Genomic DNA, 26,905 nt, shown 5'->3' with positions numbered 1-26,905 from the left:
AATTTAGCACACGGAGACAAACGCCTAAAAGGTTTTATTAAATTGCAAAATTTCTTTGAATATATGACTAACTTTGACATTCTGTTCACGAGGATTAGAAACAAGATACACATTGACATCTAAATACTTCTTTTGCCAATGATCAAATCTGTAAAACAGGTAAACCTTTATTCTCCTATACCTGGCTCCAAATCTGTACATCATTGTGTGTGTTTGCCTTTGTAGTACAGAGGCCTCAGAATTCCACACTGACCTCACTCAGTCCAGGAGGGTCTCTCACAGGTGAATCTTGAAAGTCATTTGGTCTTGGCCTCATCTTCACAACGACCTCAAACTTAGACTATTGGCTATCTTTTCAAATGATTGTATGCACAAGATCATTTTATTTGTGGGTGTATATGTGCTAAAAGAGTTAACTGCTTATTTATACACATTTAAAATATAAATTTAATGATATTTTCTGTATCTTCATTTTTTTTAGCATATTGGGAATCCTTAAAAAGCAGAAGTGGCCTAGTTGTACATCAGCTAAATTTCCTAGGGTAATGCAAATGAGATACGAAGTTTAAACTTTTCTACCTCTCGGGAATTTTTACATTTTAACAATGTCAGAAATCAAAGAAATAAGAAATAAATTTTCACAGATTGTTAATTCAGGAAGACTATTTAGGAGATGAATTTCCTCACAAATTCACCAGAAGAAAACCAAAACGTTATTTCTAAGACAGTTGAAATGTCTCACCTCCATTACTCCCAAACTAGTCTAGATTGGTCTTGGAATTGCTATTATTCTATACAATTAGAATGCTTTAGGTTTTATGCTTCTTATGAGAACCCCAATACTTAAAAAAAAAGTATTTGCATCTCACGTCATTCCTTTCGCAATAAACGTGTAAAGTAGAGATCTGGAAGACACAACTATTCCTTCATGCGAACCACCAAAATATAAAAATGCCCACATTTTGTACACTGAGTCTTGTATTAAACAAATAAATACTTGATAATTATTCTAATTTAGTTTTTTAAGTAATAAATCATTTTACTGGAGGAAGAAACAAAATTTTTTTAGATTAGAATAACATAGACTTTCTCAGCATATATGCATGAATATTTTCTAAGTGCACCTCATCTTGGAAAGAGTTCAACTTTCTTTCATAGTGTCTTGTATTTCTCCATATAAATTAATAATGATCAGACTGTTGTGACACTCTTCAAAATCAAGATGATTTTCAACTATTAATAAATCTTAATAGCTCTATGATGTAATTAAATATTAAGAAGCATGATTAAGAAGGCTCGTGAACCACTTAGTTTCTGGGACTCTACAAGAATTTACTATTACATAAAGATGAAGTTGTATGGCAATGAAAAAGAGACATTGCACAGTATAATTTCTTTGAATAAATATTACCAAAAATGTAAAGACATTCATTAGGTGTTTGTTGTTTTTTGTCATTGAAATTAGTAAAAGTGAAGAGAATATCTCTAACATTTTTGTAAGTAATATATATTTTATGCTTGTAACTTTTCAAAATCTGAATTGGTTTAAGAGCAGAGTTCTAAGATTTGAGAAACTAGATAAATGAATAGTTAGCATCTCTCTTAGCATAGTTCTCTAGAACATCAATCATTTCTATAACGCTCTGTGCAGGACTTGGAAAAAGACGATAAAATATTAACAATCCTAAAAGTACCTAAAGTACAAGAATTTTAGGTGGTTGATTGAAAAGATATGTGCATTATTTAGATAAAATCAAGCAGATGGCAATGTAGATCTTTTTATCTTTTTGGTTGGAGTTATAAAAGTTTTAAACCCTGACATATTTTAGCCCTGATAAATATTATCCAAATTCTATGCTTACAAAGACTATCAAAAGGCAGAGTTAAGATTATTTTCTTTCTGAAAAAAGCAGTTTTGCCTGTACATAAAGAATATGAGGGCCTCTCCTTGGAAGATTGTGAGAGCAAGATCACACTGTTTGAATACACCATTGGGAATAAAAAAGAAACTTGATAAGGCTGCTGAAGGTTACTTCGTTATAAGCAAATTGCATTTTTATGTTCTTGTTAGATGAGTTTGTAAAAGAGCATTTCATATTTTCAACTGAACGGACTAGTATGGCATTTAGTTTTTTCAAAAATATGTGAGTAAATAAAACCATATACGGACAAAATATATGATCATTTTAACTGAACTTCGCTATTTCGCTTACTTGTGTGTTTTAGTCTGTTAGGCAGGGATGAACACCAAGCTGGGGGAGATCCATGTCTTGAATGCCAGTGTGAGGAGCTCTGCACACCAGCTCCTCAACAAAACAACCATAACTGGTGAAAATTATGAAAAAACCCCAAAAACCCAAAGATTTAAAGTATCTGGAAATTGTCCTAAGAGCACACAGCAAACAAAGCAACTTTTATTGAAGAGAATCTGCAAAAAGTCAGGAAGAACGACAAGAGTATGTAACTCTTGTGTCGGCTACTACAGACACAGGATGAGCTGCCCTGCCCCCGCATTCAGCATGATGGAAGCTCTTCTATAGGAGTGTGAGGATAAGAAGGTTAGGCTTCCTCTCCTCTAGCTCCCAGTCAAAGACTACAGTACTGTATTAGTTTCCCAGGGCTGCTGTAAGAAATTACCGCAAACTTGGTTGCTTAAAACAGTCTGGATGCCAGAGTCGAAAATCAAGATGTCACCATAGCTGCACTAACTCCGAATGCTCTGGCGGGGAGTCCATTTCTTGTTTCTTACAATTTGTGGGGGCTCCAGGTGCTCCCTGACTTGTGGCCACATCTTTCCAATCTCCACAGTCACACTGTTTCCTCTTCTGTGCATCACTTATATGGACACTTGTCCTTGGATCTAAGACTTACTAGGATAATCCAGATAATCTCTTTATCTCAAGATTCTAAATTTAATTACGTATGCAAAAACCCTTTTCCCAAATAAGTTAACATTCATAGGTTCTGGGGATAAGGATGTGGATATATCTTTTTGGGGCCATCATTCAGTCCACTATAATCCACCCACTAGTCCTCCCAAATTTACATCTGCCCCATGACTAAAATACGTTCAGCCCATCACAACATTCCCCAAAGTTTCAACCTATTGTAGCATTAACTCTAAGTCTAAAATCTCTTTTAATATCATCAGCTCAAAAGTCCCAAATGTCATCATCTAAATCGAGATATGGGTGAGATACTGGGTATATTTTATCCTGAAGCAAATTTCCTCTCTATCTGTAGATGTGTGAACCTATAAAACAAGTTATCTACTTCCATGATACAATGATGGAATAGGGATGTGATAACAATTACAAACACCCCTATTCCAAAAGGGAGAAAATAGAAGGAAGAATAAAGGCGTCACCAGTCCCAAGCAAGTTCAAGGCCAGCAGCCAAATTGTATTAGATTTCAAGGCCTAAGAATAATCCCTCATGGCTCTGCCCTCTGGACCCATGGCTCCACTGTCTAGTTCTATTGCAGCTGTGTAGGCTTTTGTACTCAAGACAACTCCACAGTATCTGTCCCCAGAAGCAATTCCATAAGCCTTTGGTTCTGTGCCTGTGGTCGGTCAGTACAGCTCTACTTCTGTGTGTCTGTGCCTCCAACTACCCCATCTATACACATGCCTTTGGCCTCGGCCTTGGTGTCACAGCTTGATAGGCCTTTGTGCCCATGTCTCTGTAGGCCTCTAAGTCTGTGGCTCGTTCTTCGGTGTCATTCTTCCTTTTTCTTGAAGGATAGTACACATTTGCATCCAAGTAGCAATATCAATCTGTTTCCTGCTCTAGAATTTTGTAAGTCTGACAATCTTTTCTCTTTTCATTTTGTCCTGACTCTGCCTTTCAGTCCAAGTTGGTGGTATTTCTACTAATACAACATTCTCTAAAACCTTGTGGGTCTCCTGTGTATGTCATGGAGATTCACACAATTAGACAAAAGGGTCCCCCACAGATCTTTCTTAAATTATTCCATCTTTATTCTCCACAGATCCTTCATGGATTATGCATTTCTTAATTCCTGGCTTCTGTAGAGATGGTTGAGTGTATCCATGAGTAACATCCTTAATTTCTTTAATAAATGCTTGTACAGCCACACATATGGCCTTTTAACCAGAGCACACTTTCTTAATAGTGAATTTAATTTTAGTGTCTTCTGTAATTTGGATAGGCTGAGAACTTTTCAAATTATCAAGTGTTGTTTCCTTTTTGCTTAACATCTCATTTTTCAATTTATCTTGTTCTTCTCATATTTTACTATTAGCAACAAGAAAAATCCAGGTCAACACTTTCCTTGAAATGCTCCTCAGCTAAATATCCAAGTTCATCACTCACAAATTCTGCTTTCTATACAACTGTAAGATACAATTCAGCCATGTTGTCTGTGACTATATAACAAGAATCAACTTTCCTCCAGTTTCCAATGACATTTTTCTCATTTCTCTCTGAATCCTTACCAGAAGCACCTTTAATGTTCATATTTCTACCAACATTCTGTTCCTGACTATATATTAAAAGTACTAATGAAGAAAGAACTTTCCTTTCTCACTTTGCTGTTCTTGCTTTCATTTACTTATTGGGTAGCTGAGGACAGAAATGGAAGTGAGCAACCCTCAGAGTCTATATTTCAGACACTGTGGGAATCTTGTTAGCAGTCATTTCTGGCAAGGCCATTTCTTCTTGTTTTTGAGGGTTGCTGATGATTGTACATAGAACCTAAAAAACAATTATTGGCAGTAGAGTTCTGTTTGAGGAGGTATTGATGTTTACCTAGGATGCTGAACTAGAACAAATCAATTGTGGCAATTCGAGGACAGTAAAACTTACTTGATTGGTCACTACTTAATTCCCTAGGATCCAATTCAGAATAAGTGCTATTTACTAGCTGATTACATGGAATTTCCCATGAGTTATCTTGCTCCTCTGAGCCATGAAACAGCAGTAGTTGTTTCACTTCAAAGGAACTCAATGAACAAAGAATAAGTTTACTTACTTCCACAGAAGACCAGCAGGAGGGCTTGAAATTACAAATAAGGAAATAATCTAATTTAATTTCTGACCTACAATATTATTTTTAGAGGGAGATTTAAATGTCATTATTTGTTGAAATGTTCACATATTCAAATATGCATATACATATTCAAATACGTATATACACACATACATATATATTGTATATATAAACAATATACAGTAATATGATTTATACTATATATTTATTATATATTATATGTAATTATATATAATATGTTACATATAATGTGTTATTTATAATCAATTCTCAATTTTCCATGCTTCCAAATGGATAATCTAAAGTCTGTGTTGAATTAAGCTTAATTATTAGAGAAGTATTTTCAATTACTTGGGTTAGGGCATATCAGGTGTTAATTGCTTGATGTAGGATTTTTTAGAAATTTTTTCCAAGATTAATCTATAAACTCTAAAAAAATCTTCTCAGTCCTACTTCTGGCTCTGTGGACATAATTTTGCTTTAAAAAAAGATTTAAGGATGATGTTTTTCTCTCATTTATTTCTGTTATAAAATAAGTAAGTATATTAATAATTTTTCATTAAAAATAAGAAACAAAAACATGATCTTTTTAAAAGAAAAATGAGCCCATAATCCTATTGCTTAGAAACAATCAATTGCAAGTATTGTATAAATTTTCCAAACTCTTCACCTATATACTGATTTGGCACTTTTTTCATAAGAGTGAAATCATATTTTTAACTTGCATTTTTCAAATTATTTTTTAAAATCATTTTTCTATTTTAATTTTTATTAGCCTACTACATAATTTTAATGAAAGCAGAGTAAGCCATTTTTTATGAACACAGCATAATTTTTGCCGTTTGACTAAGACTCTTATTATTGTTCCTTTTCATGTTTCCTGACACCAGTTCTCACTTCTACTGGCTAAAGAGTGGCTGGACATGGGCATTAGAAATAAGCGGACAGAAGAGAAAGGACAGGGTCTTTGAGTCTGGCCAGCCAAAGGATCATGAGTAGGGTTAGGGAACAAGATGGGAATAGGAGTGGAACTTGATTTCATTGTGTAGACTGGTGGAAGATGGAACATTGAGGTGAGGGAACATTGAGAGAAGGTAAGCTCAAGGCCCTGTAACCTTCATTTCTGACTCCTGCCCCACTAAGGTCGGGGAGTTGGGATGCCTGAGTGAGGTGAGGAGGTGAGATATGTGGAGTAGTCTACTCAATATGAAACAAATGAATGAAATCCAAGAGTAAGAATCTTAGAAGAAGGTGGAAATATGCCTAACTTCCATTTCTTGCTCATCAAATTACATATTGCAGTCCACCCTGGAAAAGGATGACAAAGCACAAGCTCACAGTATACCTAGCCTTTCCCTGAACTTGTTCATTTGCATATTTTCAGAGATAAGGAAATAATTGCAAGCTTAGAGCTTTGGCTGTATCTTCTGCTGAGTTAGAGTGTGCAAACAGAGAGCTTGTTTATAGTTTTAGAGTAATTTGTTCAATAGAGAAGATGACTGTGCTCTTAGAATGTAATATAGACATTGATAATTGAATTAAATAAATCCAACTTTGATTAATGGAGGCCTAGCCATGTATAGAAAAACGAGTTGTAATATATCCATAAAAGCTGGAAGTCATATTACAGCAATCTGAAGCTCTGTCCCGTATACTACTATTCATAGATTAGATAGGATAGATGATGGGGAAAGTATTTAAGGAGTCATACTACTTCCCTCAGTCTAATCAATTCACCTGACAGATATGTAAGTGTCTACCTATACATGTGTTGGTGGGACACTGTCATGTGAGACAGTGTCGCTGATAATTTTTTGTTGTATTGCTCTACAGTTTTCAAAGTCCTTTGGTAACTGGTAGTACTCATAAATTGGAACAATCCATTTTCTTGGATTCTTAAACAAATTGTGTCTAAAATGCCATTGAGAATTTGTTATATCTATGATAGATCTCAGAAAAATGAACATACGCACAGACAGAAACATTTCCGTGAACAATATTAAAGAGTCTATGGACCCTCTTTAGCTATGTTTGGCACTTCAAGATAAGACATCTGTGTTAGAAGGTTTTGGTTTTCTGCTCTGACAATCCACGTATTAGAATCTGTGTACGGATATTTTTGCATCCAACCATTCATATTCTATTTCATAAAGAAAATCTAAAGGACAAGCTACTGAAGTACTAGATAAATGAATCATATCCATACTATTTAAAGACTATGACAATTTAAACATTTACATTAAACAAAACGTATATGTTTGTGTGTGTGCACACAAAGTTCATAACACAGGGACTATCTTAAACGGATCACCAAGGTTTTGCTCTTTTGCCTTGTACACGGAGTTATATGTTATCTATCTGATATTCAGAAAGCTCACGTGGAATAGACATACATTATACCTATTTCTTGAATGAGAAAATCTAGCGTTCGAAAGTTTGTGAGACTTTTTCAAGTAATTGGCATCAGCTGAGGAAAGAAAAAGGTTTTCTGAATCTCTGAACAGTAATGTTTAATCAACTACTCTTTTTTTTTGTCTGTTTCTGCTGGTAGATACCATTATAAAGTGGAATTTGTATTTCTCAATCTGAAAGTGCAAATTTATTCTTTTTCTAAAAATACTACAACTAGAAAAACGAATACAGTTAAGCCAAATAGTAGAGAAAAACTAAAGAGATTTTAAAATTCATTAGGATTTACAAGTTTGGCCTCATTATTTTTTAAAAAAGTAGTGAATTTCCCAGTGAGTTTAGGGGAATTATATTTAATTGGTAAAATACACAATGGTATCTAGTGACTTTGAAAAGATTTCTGTTTATTTTATATTTCTGCTTATAGAAGATCTCAAGTTGCTATATTTGATGGATTATGATACAGCAATATCTGTTTATATTGGAAATTTCTGTGCTGTTTAAACATTTAAGGTATGAGACTGTATACTTTCTTTTATTTGTTTTACAGAGGAACAGCAATAATTGGCCAATATATGAGAAAGAAAACAAAATGTAGTTCTACAACAAATTAAATTTCTGTTCAATGGATTTTTTAATGTCCCCTGGTTACATTTAAATTTGAACAAGGAATTAAGCTGCAACCTTCTGAATATTTTCTCTTGTAACTTAAAGGTTTTTCTAAATGTGGGCACCTTAAAGTTCGTTATGAGATTTTAAAGTGGTAAAAGGGATGGAAGAGTAAGAAAAATGAAAGGGCCAAGAAGCTAATATTAATTAATACAAGGTAATGTATACATGAAATATGAAGACAAATGATTTTCTGCTGAATTTGATCAATGTAGAGAATAAATCAGAACAGCTCAAGTACCGTCAAATCTCTTCTATTAAAGTGTAGTAGATTCCTTAAAACATTAATTCAATGTTTTAAAACTTCTTTTGTTTCTTCTTTACACTATAGTCAACAATACCCACAGATTTGGCATTTTGGGTGATTTTTGCATCTTACTGATGAACTTTTTGCTATAATTATTTAGAAATTATTTGCTATAATTTTCCTTCAGCCTGAAGAAATTCCTTTAGCGTTATTTGTACTGCATACCTGATGATGGGCAATTTTCTTAGTCTGTGTTTATCTGAAGATGTCTTTGCTTTTATTTGTAAAAGATATTTTTCCTGCATATAAATTTCTAGGTTGAATTTTTTTGTGTATGTTGTTGTGATTGCTATTGTTTGTTTGGTTTCACTCCCAGCACTTATAAGATGTATTTCCACATCTTATTCATATAATCGTTCCATCCTACATAATAGCTCATTTTTCTCCAGCTGCTTTATGATCTTCCCTTTATCTTGGTAGTTGGACTATGTGCCTCAGAATAGTTTTCTTTGGATATGTCTTTTTCTTTCTTTCTTTTATTAAGACTTTATTTTTTAAGAACAGTTTAGGTTCATAGAAAAATTTAGGGGAAAGTACAGATATTTCCCATATACACCTTGCCTTTCCCCCCATTATCAACATCCCTCAACAAAGTGGTACAACTGATGAACTACATTGACACATCATAATCAAAGTCCATAGTTTACATTATGGTTCGCTCTTAGTGTTGTATATTCTATGAGTTTGAACAGGTGCATAGTGACAAGTATCCATTATTAGGGTATAATACAATATATTTTCACTAACCTAAAAACCCTCCATGCTCAGCCTATTTATCCCTTCCTCTCTCCCTCAATCACTGATTTTTAATTGTCTCCATGGTTTTGCCATTTCCAGAATGTCAAATAGTTGGAATTATACAGCATGTAGCCTTTTCAGATTGACTTGTTCCACTTAGCGATATGCATTTAAGGTTCCTCAATGTCTTCTGGTGGGTTGACAGCTCATTTCTTTTTAACGCTGAATAATATTGTATTGTCTGGATGGGCCACTGTTTATTTATCCATTCACCTACTGATGGACATCTTGGTTGCTTCCAAATTTTGGCAATTATAGATAAAGCTACTATAAACATCTGTGTGTAGGTATTTGTGTAGACAAGTTTTCAACTCCTTTGGGTAAATACCAAAGAGCACAATTGCTAGATCCTGGGTAAGAGTATGTTTAGTTTTATATGAAACCACCAAACTGTCTTCCAAAGTGGCTGTACCATTTTACATTCCCACCAGCAAGGAATGAGAGTTCTTCTTGCTCCACATTCTCAGCAGAATTTGGTATTGTCAGTGTTCCAGATTTTGGCCATTCTAACAGGTGTGGAGTGGTAGCTCATTGTTGTCTTAATTTGCATTTCCCTGATGACATAGGACATGGAGCACCATTTTGTATGCTTATTTTCCACCTGTTCCTCTTCTTTTGTGAGGTGTCTGTTAAGGTTTTTCACCCATTTTTGAACTGGGTTTTTGCTTTCTTATTGTTGAGTTTTAAGAGTTCCTTGTATATTTTGGATAACATTATCAGATGTGTCTTTTGTAAATATTTTCCCCCAGTCTGTAGCTTTTCTTCTCATTCTCTTGACATTTTCTTTTGCGTAGCAGAAATTTCTAATTTTAATGAAGTTCAGCTTATCAATTATTTCTTTAATGGGTTGTGCTTTTGGTGTTGTATCTAAAAAGTCTTCACTATACCCAATATTATCTAGGTTCTCTCCTATGTCATCTTGCATGAGTCTGTCCCAGTGAATGTTCTATGTAAATGAGAAAAATGTGTATCCTGCTATTGTTGGATGAATTAGTCTATAAATGTCAATTATATGCAGTTGATTGTTGGTATTGTTGAGTTCAACTGTGTCTTTACTGATTTTCTGCCTGCTGAATATGGCCAATTTTGATAGAGGGATCGTGAATTCATCTATGATATTGGATTCATCCATTTCTTTTTGGAATTCTATTGGTTTTTGCTTCACGTAGTTGGACACTCTCTTATCAGGCACATACACATTAAGGATTATTATGTCTACTTGGGGAATTGACCCTTTTATCGTATGTATGCCCTTCTTTATACCTGACAACTTTCCTTGCTTTGAAGTCTGCTCTGTCTGACATTAATATATTTACTCCTGCTTTGTTTTGATTAATGTTAGCATGGTATACTTTTCTCCATCCATATACTTTCAATCTGTATGTGTCTTTATAGTTAAAGTGGTTTTCTTGTAGACAACATACAGTTGAGCCATACTTTTTGATCTACTCTGACAATCTCTGTTTCTTAATTGGTGCATTCAGGTCATTGATATTCAAAGTTATTTTTTGATATAGTTGGATTAATATCCACCACATTCTTTACTGTTTTCTATTTGTTACCATGGTTCTTCATTCCTGTTTTTGTCTTCCCCTCTTTTTCTGCCTTTTGAAGTTTGAATTGAGCATTATATGATTCCATTTTCTCTCCTTTTTTAGCATATTGATTAAACTTTTTTACTCTTTTTAGTGGTTGTCCTAGAGTTTGGAACATATATTTATAACTAACAAAGTCCACTTTCAAGTAACACTTTACCACTTCATGGGCATTCTGAGTACCCTATACTAACAAAATAATCATAATTCCTTCCTCCTGTCCATTTTATCATTGCAGTCGTTCATTTCAGTCACATATAAACATACATAAACTTACGTATATAAGCACACATAAGATATACACATAAACATACATAATTAAGTATATTGTTAGTATTATTTTGAAAAATTATCAGATCACTTAAGAATACAAAAAATCAAAGTTTTTATTTTACCTTCATTTATTCCTCCTTTGTTGCTCCTCCTTTCTTCATGTAGATCTGAGTAACGGACTTATGTTTGTTCTTTATCTTCTCTCTGTGGAGCATCTTTTAACATTTTCTTGCAAGGTAGGTCTACTGGCAACAAATTCTCTCAATTTTTGTTTGTATGAGAAAGGCTTTATTTCTCCTTTAGTTTTGAAGGATAAATTCTCAGAGTACGGAATTCTGGGTTGGTGTCTTTTTTCTCTCATCACTGTAAATATTTCATTCCACTCTCTTCTTGTTTGCATGGCTTCTGAGAAGAAGGCAGATGTAATTTTTTGTTCCTTAGTAAGTGAGGTTTCTTTTTCCTTACACTTTTTTCACAGTTTTTTTTTTATCTTTGATTTTCTGTAGTTTGACAAAGATAAACCCAGGTGTAGCATTTTTGGCACTGATTCTATTTGGTGTTTTCTGAGGTTCCTGGATCTGTAGTTTGGTGTCTGACGTTAATTTTGGGAAATTCTCAGTCATTATTGTTTCAAATCTTTCTTCCATTTCTTTCCCTCTTTTTCTCTTTTTGGTATTCTCATTACGTGTCTACTACACCTTTTGTAGTTATTCCACAATCCATGGATATTCTGTTTTGTGTTTTTCAGTCTTTGTTCTCTTTGCTTTTTGGTTTTTGAGGATTCTATTTATATATCCTTAGCTCAGAAATTCTTTCCTCATATATGCCATTCTACTAATAATGCTTATCAAATGCATTCGCTATTTCTGTTATAGGACTTTTGATCTCTAGCATTTCTTTTTGGTCCTTTTCTAAGATTTTCATCTCTGCTCACATTGCCCATCTGTTCTTACATGCTGTCTACTCTATCCATTAGAGCCTTTAGCATATTAGTCATAGTTGCTTTAAATTGCCAGTCTGATAATTCCAAAATCCCTCCCATTCTGATGTTTGCTCTGTCTCTTCAAATTGTGTTTTTTGCCGTTTGGTATGCCTTGTAATTTTTTTGTGATAGCAGGACATTATGTACTGTGTAAATGGGCATTTAATAATGTGATGGTAGAGTGTGGGGGAGAGGAAGCATTCTATAGTCCTAAGATTTAGATCTCAGTCTTTTAGAGAGCCTATGTCTCTAGCCTGTGAACTTTTCAAGAGTTTTTCAGTTTTTTTCCTTCATCCTTAGGCGGGGCTGGATGGCTAGAGTGTGCTAACATTGGATATTTCTCTTCTCTCACCTGGAAGACTGGAGCTGGCTGGAGTTGGGCATTCCCTTTCATAGGTCAGTTAGGCTCTGATAATACACCAGCAAGTCATGCTTTAGTTAACTAGTTTCCCCTGAGGTCAGGCCTTGTTAAGAAGAATAGAGTGCTCTGATGCATTTCAAAATGGTGCCTCTTCCCTCCCCGAGGTGGAAGCAGGGCGGTAATCTCTGAAATTTGCTGTGGGAACCTGGTTGAGCTCCTGGGGGTAAATCTCACAATATTGGGGGGATCCCGCTATGACTGGGTGCCCCTGGAGTTTTTAACTCCCACGGTTGCCCACACTGGCCCTCCAGCAATTCATTCAAGTTCAGGTGTTCCTAACCTGGCACGGCTTCCCAGGCAGTTTCAGGTCATGAGTTTTTGCTTTGGTAAGGCTGTCTTTGCCTGTCTTTCTCTCTAATCTTGGTGCAGTGGTTTGCTCTGTGTCCTCCCTTCTCTTAAGGATCCAAGAAGAATTGTTGACTTATAGTCTTAGCTTTTTAGTTATTGTTAGGATAGAGTGGCGACTTCCAAGCTCTTTACATGTAGATCAGGAAACTCTCTCAGGTATATCTTTCTTTGGCTTGCTAAGCTTCTTCAATTTGTAATTTTTTTCAACAAATTTGGGGATATTTTGGCCATTATTCCTTCAAATAATTTTTCCTCTCTGGTCTCTTTCTTTTCTCCTCTAGGATTCCAATTATACGTGGGATAGACCTCTTCAATACTGTTCCACATGTCCCTGAGATTTTCTTAATTGCTTTCTAATTTTTTTCTCTCTGTTGTTTAGATTGGATCATTATTATTGCTCTATCAACTGACTCACTGACCTTTACTTTTGTCATCTCAGATTTGCTCATAAGCCTTCTGATTAATTTTTACATTTTAGTAATTGTAATTTTTAATTCTGGAATTTCCAGAATTCTCTGCTAAAACTTCTTATCTGTTCATTCACGGCAAGTGCATTTCCTTTCATTTCTTGAGCATATTTATAATAACAGCTTTAAATTTTTTGCCTGCTATTACATCTGAAACATTTAAGAATTGGTATCTTCTTATTGCCTTTTCTCTTGAGTATTGACCACATCTTCCCAGTTTCTTTGCATGTCCAGTGATTGTCAATTGTATCCTGAACACTTGGACATTGGATGTTATAGAGACAATATATTCTATAATATTTCTTGGGAGATTATTGATTTTTTTAGTTTGCTTGTTTTTGTTTTGTTTTGTTTTTAACAGGCACTTAACCTGGCTGAACCCGGTCTCCAGTGCTGCTCCCTTTTAATGGAGAGCCCTGAGATCTCTGTTCAGCTCTTTTGGCTTGGCTAGGCTTCTTGTAGACTGGCCCACACATACATAGGTTAGGGGGTCAGCCAGAGATTTGGGCAGAATTTGTCCAGAACATGGGACTTTCCCTTTCTGTTTCTCTCCTTTTCTTTATTTCTTCCTTTTCTTTCCAACTGCTGTGATCACCCTAAAATCTTGGTCCTCTGTCTTTTCCTGCTAGCAACATTGTGGATTCCCTGAGTTTCAGCCAGCTCAGTTGGCACTGACTGGTCCTCATCTTCAGGTGAAGAGTTATACAAAAGAGGACCTCATTCAATGCTGTTTCCTTTTTCCAAATGTCAATCACACTCCAATTTCTGTCTGATTTGGTCACTTTCCAGCACCTTCAGGTAATTTTTGTAAACATTTTTTCCAGAGTTTAGAGATGCTATCTGTGGGAGGATTGGTTCAATGGGAGCCACTCCATAATTTCTGGAAGTAGATCCTCAATTCAAATATTTTTTAGCACTCTATTTCACTTTGAATGCAATCTACCAGCCTGATGTTCTCTGCTCTGTTTACCAAGCATTTATAAGAAAGTATCTTTATTTGTAGTGACACACAAAATTTTAATAAAATTCTCTTATTGGTTGTTTATTATTAGCTGATAAACAAAGAAGATTGGAGGGGAGAATAGAAATAAATTAATTATTTTGCATGAACTTCAAGAGATGTGAATATTGGTCATGAAGAAACAGTTTTTGTAGTAGACTAATAAACTTTAGACAAGGGTAAAACACACATAAATCAGTTATTTAGAGGGAAATGGATATTATGTATATACAATGCCATGGTTATAAAGTCTCAATTTATGGAATAAACAAGCACTTAAATTTTATAAGAATTTAATTCTTCTTAATTAAATGCAATTTTAATCTATCAAGGATATAATTTTTAGAGCACAAAGTGAATATCTGCTAAGTTTTCCTCAAAGAATAGTTTCCCAGAAGTTGTATATATTAATATTTTACCTATTTATATATTTTTAATAAATCAAAAATATTTTGAATCTATGCACCCTAAGAAAAAATAATTCGCCACTACTTTTTACCTTCATCAGCAATAACTATCAATCTCAAGTATCATATTTACTGAAGGTCAACTTCATGCAGTTGAATGAGAAAGTGACTACTTATTGTTTTTGCCTCAGGGAACCTTCATTCAGCTGAACTAATGTGACTTTAACAGTGTGAGGATAGAGATCATTTACTAGGAAGGGCCCATTTATTACAAAAACTAAGGAAATAAATTTTGTTCTATTCTTTATTCTGTGTACTTGAAAATAACTTATCAAATGTTTTCCATTTTATATGATGTTACCATCCATAATTGAAGATAAATAGATACAGCGTGGAGATTATTAATCAGACTGATTTGGTGCTAATTTATGTGAAGGCAATGGATATGCTAACTGGAGAAATGCTGAGAGGACCATAGTGAAATCATTCCCAGTGTCTGTTCCTAAGGAAAGGTAGCCTACCCAATTTGTCTGCCAAAAGGGGGAAACACTGTCTACTATATATTATCCCCTCATGAAGATTTATGACTTGTACGAGTGTATTATCATAGTAAAGTTTCTGAGATTTGTGTGGTAAGGGAACATATTTAACTGTGTTTAATCCAGTGTTTCCTAAACATATCTGACTACAAATCTTTTTCATATATGAAGGGATGATACAGTTAGTGCTCTCTAGGTACAGACTAATGACACATAGAGGTTATTCAATGCATTAATGAGACCTGACACCTCGCATGATTAGGCATATAAAATGAGAAGGCACCTAACTCCATTAGGTTGATAGTGTCAACTGTGAGGAAAAAGACTCTTTTAATTTGAATGTTTCTGAGAGCTTGACCTATGAAGACCCCATTTAGATATTCTAAGAAAAAGAAGGATTTCACGCTAAACCATCTTAGATCTGATGAGATTAATAAAGTAGTATTCTAAATATGGATCTCTTTTTTCCTCATTCTGTGTGTTTCTGAGTATGTGTGGAATTATGTGTTTGGCAAACAAAAGTGGAGTTGTTTGTCAAGGATAACCTGAGAGTTAACTTACAACAAATTAGCCCTAGGGATCCGTGATGAATATGGATGTCTGATGTCAACTGAGTGCATAGGCTTCTCAGAAGAATTGTTTGGAGCCTTATAATGGGATGTGTATTTATTTTAGGAAGTCTCACCCAGAAAGTATCCTTTTCATCCCTGTTGCTATAAACCTGGTTAACCCACTTAAGCATTCCTACTCTTGCTGATAAAAACATGGCCTTTAATATCAAAGAGGATGAGGAAGTCAGACTCAGTGGGGATTATCTGACTAATTCTAGAAACAAGTTTTTCTAATAATTCTCTTGATGATGTTTGCCCTCTTTTCATGATGTTGTTACAAATGCCATGGCCATTCCCCATAATTCTCTTTCCTCCCTGGTTATCCTGGAAATGTCCTAAAAGACAGCTCTGTACTACCTCTTTTGTGAAACATTCATCGACACCCACACTAACAGAGTTAAGGGATCGTGTCTTTGTGCTTCCTTACATTCTTGATTTGTTCCTATTGTATTGGAACTGTTTGTTCCTTTACTGTGACATTCTTGTGGGTTGATTTTTGATGTATTATTTTGATTTTGCTTTATGTTTATATCTACACTGGGTGTAATACATAATGGTACTCAATGTGCTCAGTAAATGTCGGTGGACTGAATGAAGAAATAAACATGAGAATCTTTTTGTTTTGTTAATGTTCCCTCACTCTTTTCCTGGCCCAGGTTGTAAGAATTGCAGCTTTCTCTTTCAAGATATGCTTCCATAATTATGTCCCAAAAGGCCTCCTCTTTAATAAAAAAAAAAGTGAGTATGTGCAAAGGAGTCATAAAATGAGTAGGTATCATTTTGGGATGCTTCTTACATTTTAGACAATACTTTCATTTTTATTTAACACAGATTATTTAGATAAAAGAACTATTTGTGACTAATAGTCTTTTTAGTGAGTCAAAAAGTACCACATTATTTCTTTCTCAAATTTTTTTTATCCTTTATGCATAGCATTTTCAACTTGATAAATATTTCTGATAGTTCCTGTTTGTTTAAAAATTTTGTCTAGAGTAGAATGTCACATTTTCTTACAAAGATAAATTCATTGGGTATCAGTCCCAATTAATTCCAGGAAAACTCCTGACTGGCACAGAGCAGTTCGGAGCAGCCAGCTGTCACTTCACAATCATTCTTGCGTACCCACCAACCTCTTCACCTTTGGAAATTGGCATTTAGGCGGCAGAACAGTTAAAATGAATAGTAAACATCAATACTCGTCGTTCACATGCTAAAAGGTGCTCTCTCTCCCTCTCTCTCTCACTTAGTCATTTGTAGAAATGTCATATACATTCTCTGCATTGTTGTAATTTTGTCCAGCGTTTGAGGCAGCCAAAGGGTTTTAGTGTGCCGATGTTACTGGAGCTACCTGGGGAGTGAAAGGGTTTTCCAATGTAGATTCTTGACTCTCTGGTAAGTTGATCCATACTATGTTCAGAAACGCTTTTAAGGAGTAATGTTAGGTATCACTGAAATGCTTAAGTGTGATAAAAATGATGAAAATTTATAGAGTGTTTGGGCACTTAGTAGCAAGCAACGAATGCTAATATTCCCATCTTTCCTGTAAATGAAATGCAATGTTTGGATCTTGGAGGAGTATAAAAACAAACAAAAAAACTTCAGCTGGTTAGTATTAAATCAGTTTTTTTAAAGTAAGCATTCTTATAGGCAAAGCAAGAACTGATACACAATCCCTTCAATGCCTAGTAAACTACAGTTACTAGGTTAGGTGGACAATCTTGTGCCTTTTATAAATGGCCCTTATCTAAGCCTGTATCTAGGTTGATATTTGTGAAAGTAATTGAAAGTCCTATCTTGGAATCACTAATACATGGGGAAAAAAACCTATTGATATTGACTTAGATAAAAGTTTTAGCATCTTGGTATGACAATACTTTTAAAGAAATTCTGAAATTTGATGAATCCATACCACCTCTGAATCTGGATGTACCATATGTTTCGAAGATCTGTGTTAATTTAATTCTGTATGACTTAATTAGGGGTTAAGTAACGAGATTATGACCTTGAGCAATATGGGACTTGATATTCAAAAAAATTCATGTGTTAAATCATCCACGGACTAACTATTATTTCAGAGCATTTTAAGCTTGGTGTTATTGAGGTTGTCTCATGCGGTTGTATCTATATCCGAAATTTTGAGAGCGCATTGAGCTGTAAGGCATATTAGGTTTAGAATAAAAAGATGTGGCTTCTTGCCACCACTAGAAGGACCCACAACTAAAAATATGCAACTATGTGCTAGGGGGTTTTGAGGAGAAAAGGAAAAATAAAATCTTAAAAAAAAACAAAAAACAAAAAAACAGAAAGATGTGGGTTCTAGGCTCAGTCTTTCCGTGATGAACTTCTTAGTTTTGTCTTATTTAAAATGGGTGTGATAATGACTGTTCTATCTAATCACTTCATAGGGTCATTAAGAGGATACCACATGAAGGTCAGGGAAACTTAAGTATGTACAAAGTAATACAACTTCCTGTTAAGAGGGTAGTAAAAAGGGTAGTATCTGGAACTCTGAAAACATTTTTGTTTATAAATCTCATTCCATTATCCTAAAACGACCTTTGGTTTTCCTTTTCTAAAACCTATATTTAGGGGCTGGCCCAGTGGCACAGCAGTTAAGTGGGCACATTCTGCTTCGGTGGCCCGGGGTTCGCTGGTTCGGATCCCTGGTGCAGACATGACACCACTTGGCAAGCCATGCTGTGGTAGGTGTCCCATGTATAAAGTAGAGAAGGATGGGCATGGATGTTAGCTCAGGGCCAGTCTTCCTCAGCAAAAAGAGGAGGATTGCCAGCAGATGTTAGCTCAGGGCTAATTTTCCTAAAAAAAAAAAAATAATAAAAAAATTTTAAAAAATTAAGCCTATGTTTACCTGTTTTTCAGAATGTTATTGCACATTGTTATTTGAAAATAAAGACTGAGAACGTCCTCAATGAATTGGTTTTTTTTGAATAATGCCTACTTGTACTTTAGTTTTCCTACCTTATATGATTCTCATGTAATTATGATGAAAAGATTTGGGTAGGTATTTTATTTTGCTACAAGTTTTTGTTTGTTTTTTCCCCTCCTATTGTTTTAAATGATGCTTCTATCTATGGACTTTTTCTTACATTTTAAACTATGCTTTTTGAGTTTTCCAAACAAGATGCATTTTCCATCTCAAAAAAATATATTAGCATAATGAATGTAATGAAGAAATATTGCCAGCTCGTAGTATATTCCTGCACTGCATAGCTTTTGCTGAATCTATTATGGAGTTGGTGTGCGCGCAGACCTTGCAGTTTTCATGTCTTTTAGAACCTGGGCTGATGTCATAAATCAGCTGTGTTGGATAGTATAAGTTATGTGGAAAAGAAGCTCCAAAAACTCTTAACGGATTATTTATGGTGCCTGCTAGGCACAGAGGATAATTCATTTAACCATGAGGCTATTTTTCTGACTAGAAAATTTATTTTTAACACCTTTAAAAAGGGTGAAAATAGGTTTCCAGATACTAATACCAAAATCACAATAGCCCACAGCAAGGGATATAAAGGTTTCTTCCTAAAGTTTATTGCCAATAACAAAATATTAAAAGTTTACCAAACTTAAATTCTTTCAATTTAAAAACATACAATGAATAAATAACACAGTGATTTAGGAAAAAGTCACATAGGAAAAAAAGAAAACAATGTACTGCATTTTTAATAGTTAAAAAGGTTTCCAAATGAAACACTTCTGATAGATTTGGGAGCTTCCAAAAGACATCCCCAACTTCCATTACTCTGACCAATCCTTATAATGTTGGTTTCTGTGTTTGGTACCTAATTCTATTCCACAACTTAGAAGGCATTGTGGGGTATGATGTAAGCATGCTGTGGTAAGGAAGTAAATCTCTGCATGTATGTGGTATTGGAGCTATATACGAAAATTTCAATGTGGTCCTCAGCTTTTTTCCAGTTAGCACATCCATTGGCTTCACATAAATTAGCACCAAATCCCAGTCTGATTAATAATCTCCACACTGTATCCATTTGTCTTCAATTATGGATGGTAGCAGTATGTAAAATGGAAAATACTTCATAAGTTATTTTCAAGAACACTGAACAATAGAAATGTTCTCAGATTTGTGGTGAGTGATTAGTGATATCAAAAGAAAAAGAAACACATATCCATCATTTAACCAAGAGTTTCAAAGAATAATTGACTTGTTTGGTGGTAGTTTAATCTTTTCCCAACTTATTACCAAAGACTACGTTATCCAGTGTGTGCTATTGGTTTTCAATATTGAAAAAACATTACCGTTAGCTTCTATAGTTGCTACAGTAATAAGCGTAAGGAGTCTATCGCAATCTTCCCCAACTGATACATTTGAGCCAATTAATTGTCTTCAATAACCAGTCTTTTACAAAAGAAAAGAGGACTATTTATTTAGATAAGTGGGGAAAAAATGTGGCAAAAATAAAACACAGAAGAAAGAAAGACCTTCTGCCTATTTTCTCACTCTTTTTCTTGTCAGGATAACTTAATGGCACTTTCCTGCAATTCTGTTGGTTAACACCGTCCCTATGGTACATATTATTTTGATCTGCCCAGAAATTTCTCTCCCCTTACAGGCTGGGTGTATGATGTAGGTGGGGTCAATCATAGTACTTATCAATCTGGCTAAATGTTAGTATAGCAATAGTTATAGGGTTCAACTTAGGGCAAATAGTCTTTCTGTGGGATTTTGCTAAATGCAACCAGCAGGAAGAATTCTTTCTTCTCTCTTGGGCATCAAATACTAAGTGTATTTCCAAGAACTTCCAGGGATCAAGTCTTTTGCCACTTGAGAACACCCAAGAAGCTGATAGGAAGCAGATGAGCCTTAGAGGATCAAGTCCTCAGTTCCAGTCTACAAGGCCTCTGAGATGCTCTGTTCCTGTGGCTCTTTGTTTGATTCTCAGAGATACCCTATATCCTTCCAATCCATCCCATATTTAGCTTTAACTCTGTTGAACTGGATTTCCTTCACTTGGAACTGAAAATCTCTGTCTTAAGTTGCATGTTCATAAGAAGAACATCAAAGAATACTGTAGCATGCTTACCTTGTAAACTTCTTTCTACTGCTCCTCAGTGATTCATCTCTACCAAATCTTACATTGAAGTTGGGGATTTCCATTGCATGGGCTTACATGTACCTATAATGCCATTTGCGTGGAATATCTTTTTCCATCCTTTCACTTTCAGTTTGTGAGTGTCTTTAGGTCTGAAGTGTGTCTCTTGTATGCAGTATATACATGGGTCTTTTTTTTTTATCCAATTGGCCACCCAATGGCATTTGATTGGAGCATTTAGTCCATTGACGTTTAAAGTAGCTATTGATAAATATGTATTTATTGCCATTTTGTTATTTTTTTCTGGCGTTTTAATAGTTCTTGTCTGTTCCTGTCTTCTTCTCTTGCTCTCTTCCCTTGTGGTTTGATGGCTATCTTTAGTAATATGTTTGATTTCTTTTTTCTTGCTTATTATATGTTTCTGATTTGTGATTACCACGAGGATACTATTTAATATTCTATGTATATAACAGTCTATATCGAATTGATAGACTCTTTAGCTTGACCTCTTTCTCAAAGCTCTACTTTTTCACTCCCCTCCTCCCACATTTTATGTTTTTCAAATCATATATAGTCTCTTGTTTAGTGTGTGTCCATCCATTACCCTCTTATCACTGAAATAGGTGATTTTAGTACATTTTTTAACCTTCAAATCATCTTCACAGGTAGTTAATCTGCTAGCTTTACTATATTTTTACCTTTACAAGTGATATTATTGCCTGTTTTTCTTGTTGTTTTGTTTTTTGGATAATTTTTTTTTATCTCTATTTGTGGTCATTGCTTTTCCACTTAAATAAGTCCCTTCAGCATTTCTTGTAGAACTGGTTTCTTGGTGATAAACTCCTTTAATTTTTGCTTGTCTGGCAAGCTCTTTATCTCTCCTTCCATTCTGAATGACAGCCTTGATGGATAGAGTATTCTTGGCTGTAGGTTTTTTCCTTCTAGCACCTTAAATATGTCGTGCCATTCTCTTCTTGCCTGTAGGATCTTGGCTGAGAAGTCCGCTGATAGCCTGATGGGCTTCCCTTTATATGTCACCTGTGGCCTTTCTCTTGCTGCTTTTAGGATTCTCTCTTTATCCTTAATTTTGGAAATTTTAATTATAATATGCCTTGGTGTGGGCCACTTTGGGCTTATCTTGTTTGGAGCTCTCCGTGCTTCCTGAACTTGGATGTCTGTTTCCTTCCTCAGATTAGGAAAATTTTCATCTATTATTTCTTCAAATAAATTTTCTGCCCTGTTGTCTCTCTCTTCTCTTTCTGGGACACCTATAATCTGAATGTTAGCATGCTTGATATTGTCCCAGAGTTCCCTTAGACTGTTCCCATTCTAATTCTTTTTTCTTTTTTCTGTTCTGCTTGGGCGATTTCCTCTAGTCTTTTGTCTAGCTCACTGATCCATTCTTCTGCATCCTCTACCTGCTATTGGGTCCCTTTAGTGAATTTCTCATTTCCAGTATTATATTCTTCATTTCTGATTGGTTTTTTTAAATTATATCTTCCAGTTCTTTGCTGATATGCTGTGTTCATCCATTCTTCTCCCCATATCTGTGAGCATCCTCATGATATTTTGTTTGAACTCTTTGTCAAGTAGGTCACTTGTTTCTGTTTCATTTAGTCCTTTTTCTGGGGTTTTTGTCCTGTTCCCTTGCTTGGAAAGTATTCCTTTGTCTCCTCATTATGCCTCTGTCTCTGTGCTTATTTCTATGTATTAGGTGAGTCGGCTATGTCTCCTGATGTTGGAGAAGTGGCCTTATGTATGAGATGCCTTATGAAGCCCAGCAGTGCGCTTCCCTCTCGTCACCAGTCCAGAAGACCCAGGAGTAACCCCTTTGTGGACTACTTGTGTCTTTCTGCTGTGGCAGGGTTGCTCCCACTGCAGGTATCCAGGGAGTCTAGTCTTTCCTTCCCTGGCCAGCTGTTTGTAAATCCGGTTTGGGGAGCCTCAGCACTGTTGGCTACAAAGTCTATCAGCACACTCCTATTGCAGTTTTCCTCTTACTTGGTTTGGTACCCAGTGTGGCTGGTTGCTAGGCTCAGAGGCTTACATTTGCGATAGGCCTCAGGCCTACAAGGCTGTTGTCAGTTCTCTTAGGATTGCAGCTGAGTGGGGCTGGCCCTAGGCACAGGAGCACTCAATTGTTTCAGGCTTTGGAAGGTGGGGCTGATCCTTTTTATGGCTATTTGTGAAGCACAGGTCATCTGTCCTGATAAGCCTCACCCCCCCCCCCCCGACAGGACCACACACACTGTCAACACAGTCCTGTTCCATGCAAACTTCTCAACCCCCTGGAGCACACCTGATGCTGCACTGCCGAGGCCCCACCTCTCCACCACTGCCCCCCACAGTTCACCTGGTCCTCACACAGACCCTGCCCCACAGAGGCAGACACGCTCGCCTGCCTGTAGAGGATCAAGGCACCCAGTCAATCCAGGCTGAAAAGTAGCCTGAGGGCATGCTGTTGGGTGGGGCTGGTACCTAGGGTAGGCTGCCTGCCCTAGCTGAACTGGATTAAATCTGTGCTCTAGTGGGCGTGGCAGGCCCCTGGGCTAACAGGCCAAGGGATGAACCTCAGTGGCGCCCACCGGGTCTGTGTCAGCACACCAGGCCCAGTTCAGAACAATGGCCCCCACCAATGTCTAAGTTTCCGGAGAGGTCCCTCCTCTTACCAAGATGTCCCCAGAGCCCACCAGGTGAGTCTTGTTTCGCCAAAGAACTGCCAGCTTTCTCTTTGGTGATTTTAGCTTGCTGCAATGAGTGAGTTTGTGTGTGGGCCCTTTAAGACCCGGATCTTTTCGGCTTTTGGCCGATAGCTTTTCTGGGGGTGTCCTCGCTGCAGTTAATAGCCAGCAAAGCCAGACAGTAAGACCCCCATCTCAGTTGGGCTGCATCTGAAGGATGCTTATAGCAGTATCGCCCCACTCCGGAGCTCACTCCTCCAGGGAGGGCTGCATACCGTAGGGTGGCTCCTGCCTGGCCAGCTGAGAATCTCTGCTGCTCCCAAAGGTGGCTTTTTTCCTCTTCAGCAGGAATTACTGCCTCTTCCACCTTAGTCAGGACTGTCCCTTGTAGTGGGGGTTCTTTTTATCCAGTTTTCAGTTTTCTCTCCAGGGTAATTTTTCCAAAAATAGTTGTAACCTGGTTGTGTTCATGGGAGGAGATGAGTTCCGAGTCTGCTTATGCATCCATCTTAGCAAGATGAACATTTTTTCTCTGCATCCATTCACATAATTACATGATTACTCTTCTTTAGTTTGTTAATATGATTGATGATATTGATTGATTTCTTTGGAATATTGAACCAGCTTTGCTCTTATCCCCAAGATAAACCTCACTTGGCCATGGTGTATAATTCTTTTTATATATTGCTGAATTGTCTATTTTTAAAGCAATTTTTGTGTCTATATTCATAGCAGATATTGGTTCATAGTCGTACCCCCTTCCCCCACCCATTTTTGTACTCTCTTTATCTAGTTTTGGTATCAGAGTAACACTTGATTTATTTTATAACATGAATTGGCAAGTGTTTCCTCCTCTTCAACTTTCTGGAAGAGATTTTAATATGCATCCAATGCTATAAATTTCCCTCTCAGCACTGCTTAACTGTTTCCCATATAATTAATAGTGTCTTATTTTAATTTTCATTTCATTCAGTTCAAAGTAGTTTTGATATCCCTTTAGAATTCTTCTTTGATTCCTGGATTATTTACAAATATGTTCTTTAGTTTCCAAGTGTTTGAGATTGTCCTGTTATCTGCCTGTTACTGATTTCTAGTTTAATTTCATTATGGTCAAAGAACATACTCTGCATGATTTCAATTTTTTAAATGTTTTGAGGTTTGTTTTGTGGCCCAAGATGTGATCTATGTTGGTATATGTTTCGTGGGCACTGGAAAAAGATGTGTATTTTGCTGTTGTTTGGTGGAGAGTTCTATAAATGTTAATTAGATCCTGTTGGTTGATGGTTGATGGTGTTTCTGAGTTCTTCTATATCCTTGTTGATTTTCTGTGTAGTTGTTTTATCAATTGTTGAGAGAGCCAACTTGAAGCCTCCAAAGATGCTTGTGGATTTGTCTGTTTCTCCTTTCAGTTCTATAGTTTTGTTTCACATATTTTGAGGCTCCGATGTTTAGTGAATTCATGTTTATGATTGCTATGTCTTTTTGGTGAATTGACCCTTTTATCAGTATATCTTATCTCTTTGTCTCTGGCAATTTTCTTTTTCTGAAATCTGCTTTATCTGATATCAATATACTCACTCCTGCTTTCTTTATTAATGTTTGCATATTTTTTCTAATTTTAATTTTCAAACTGCTTATATTGTTATATTTGAAATGTGTTTTCTATAAACAGCATAGTATTGAGTCCAGTTTTTTATTAACCATTTACCAATCTCAGTCTTTCAGTTAGAGTATTTAAATCATTTTTATTTAACAAAATTATCAATTTGTTAAGACTTAAATCTACCATTTTATTTTGTTTTCTATTTTTCTCTCTGTTTTTCATTGCTATATTTCTTTTCTTGACTTCCTGTGGATTATTTAAACTTTTTTTAGGATTCTCTTTTGACTTATCAAAAGTCTTTGGAACATGTTTTTAAGAATTTCTATATATACAGGGTTCTTATGGTCTGTACTTACATACATGCGCATACTCAGCACTCCACTTTGGATGCTGTTCTGTAACTTGTTTTCCTCATATAATTAAATCTCATAAGGAGTGTTTTTCATGAGTCAATGTTAACATGCATTTTACCTTTTTTTTAGCTTTTAATATTTATTGCTTGACTATAGTTTAATTTGCTCATATGATCTGCAGTGATTAATATTTAGGGCGTTCCAAATGTTTGCTTTTATAGACAATGCTGCCAAGAATATCCTTGTGTTAGTTTCTTTGACATTTTGAATCTTAATACTTTTGGCCAATGATTTGGCAAGATTTTAAAATAAAAATTTTTAATTTACTTTAATTCATTATTATTATAGTAGATTATTTTTATCTGATAATTAGCCATTTGTATTTCTTCATTTTTAAGTTACCTGTTTATGTCATTTACCATTTTCCCATTTGTGTCTTTTTCAAAGCTTATGTTGTATTAAAGTTATTAACCATTTTTGTTATATTCCTCTATTTGTCTTCTTTTAAGAAGTTTATAAAAGTGACACGCAGTTGTAAAAACTTCAAAGAATACAAAGCATTCCGAATAAAATTGAAAGTTCCCATTCAACTCTATTTACTCCTTCCAAAATACTCTTCTCAAATTAATCCTCAATTAATCTACCATTAATTTGGCGTATATCTTCACAGAGTTTTCTATATCTAGAGTCATAAATATGGGAGAATGCTAAATATAATTAGGAAAAGTGCTAGATGAGTTCGTATTTACAATAATTTTAAAGTTGTAGTAACTTAAAAGATATGGCACTTGCACAACAGAAAAAGACAAAGAGAAAAGAATAAATTCCAAAAATAGATCCAAATATGTGAGAAGTTACCATATGATAAAAGTGACATTTCAAATTAGTGAGGAAATCATCTCCTTAATATGTGGTGCTAAAATAACTGGCTAATCTCTTGGAAAAAAATATATAGCTATTCTTTGTTTACTACTCTAAAATAAAATATATAGAGAGCATATGTGGAAATGTAAAACTATATCTCTAAAAGAACTAGAAGAAATATTGAGGAAGGAAATGTCTGTCAAGAAGTGGAATAAAGCTTAAAATTAATAGATATAAGGCTGCAGAATTACTGCATGAAAAATATAAACATCTTTAGCAGATCCCATATAAGTCCAGATCCCCACAGCCAACAAGGAGAGGAAGAAGAAAAAGGAAAATTAATTGCATGCTCGAGTGGAATAAACTAAATGCTCCATTTCCAGAGTAAAGAGTTACACATTTTTGGCAGCTCCTTTCTTCCTTTCCGTGTGATCCAAAGGGAATTGTGCTGACCAGAGAGCGAGCTCATCACACCCACAGAGCCAGCAGGGCGAA

Source organism: Equus asinus, chromosome 4 (genome assembly GCF_041296235.1).
Source record: "Equus asinus isolate D_3611 breed Donkey chromosome 4, EquAss-T2T_v2, whole genome shotgun sequence".
Lineage (NCBI taxonomy): Eukaryota > Metazoa > Chordata > Mammalia > Perissodactyla > Equidae > Equus > Equus asinus.
The sequence above is the reverse complement of the archived record's forward strand: the minus strand, read 5'-3'. Positions refer to the sequence as shown.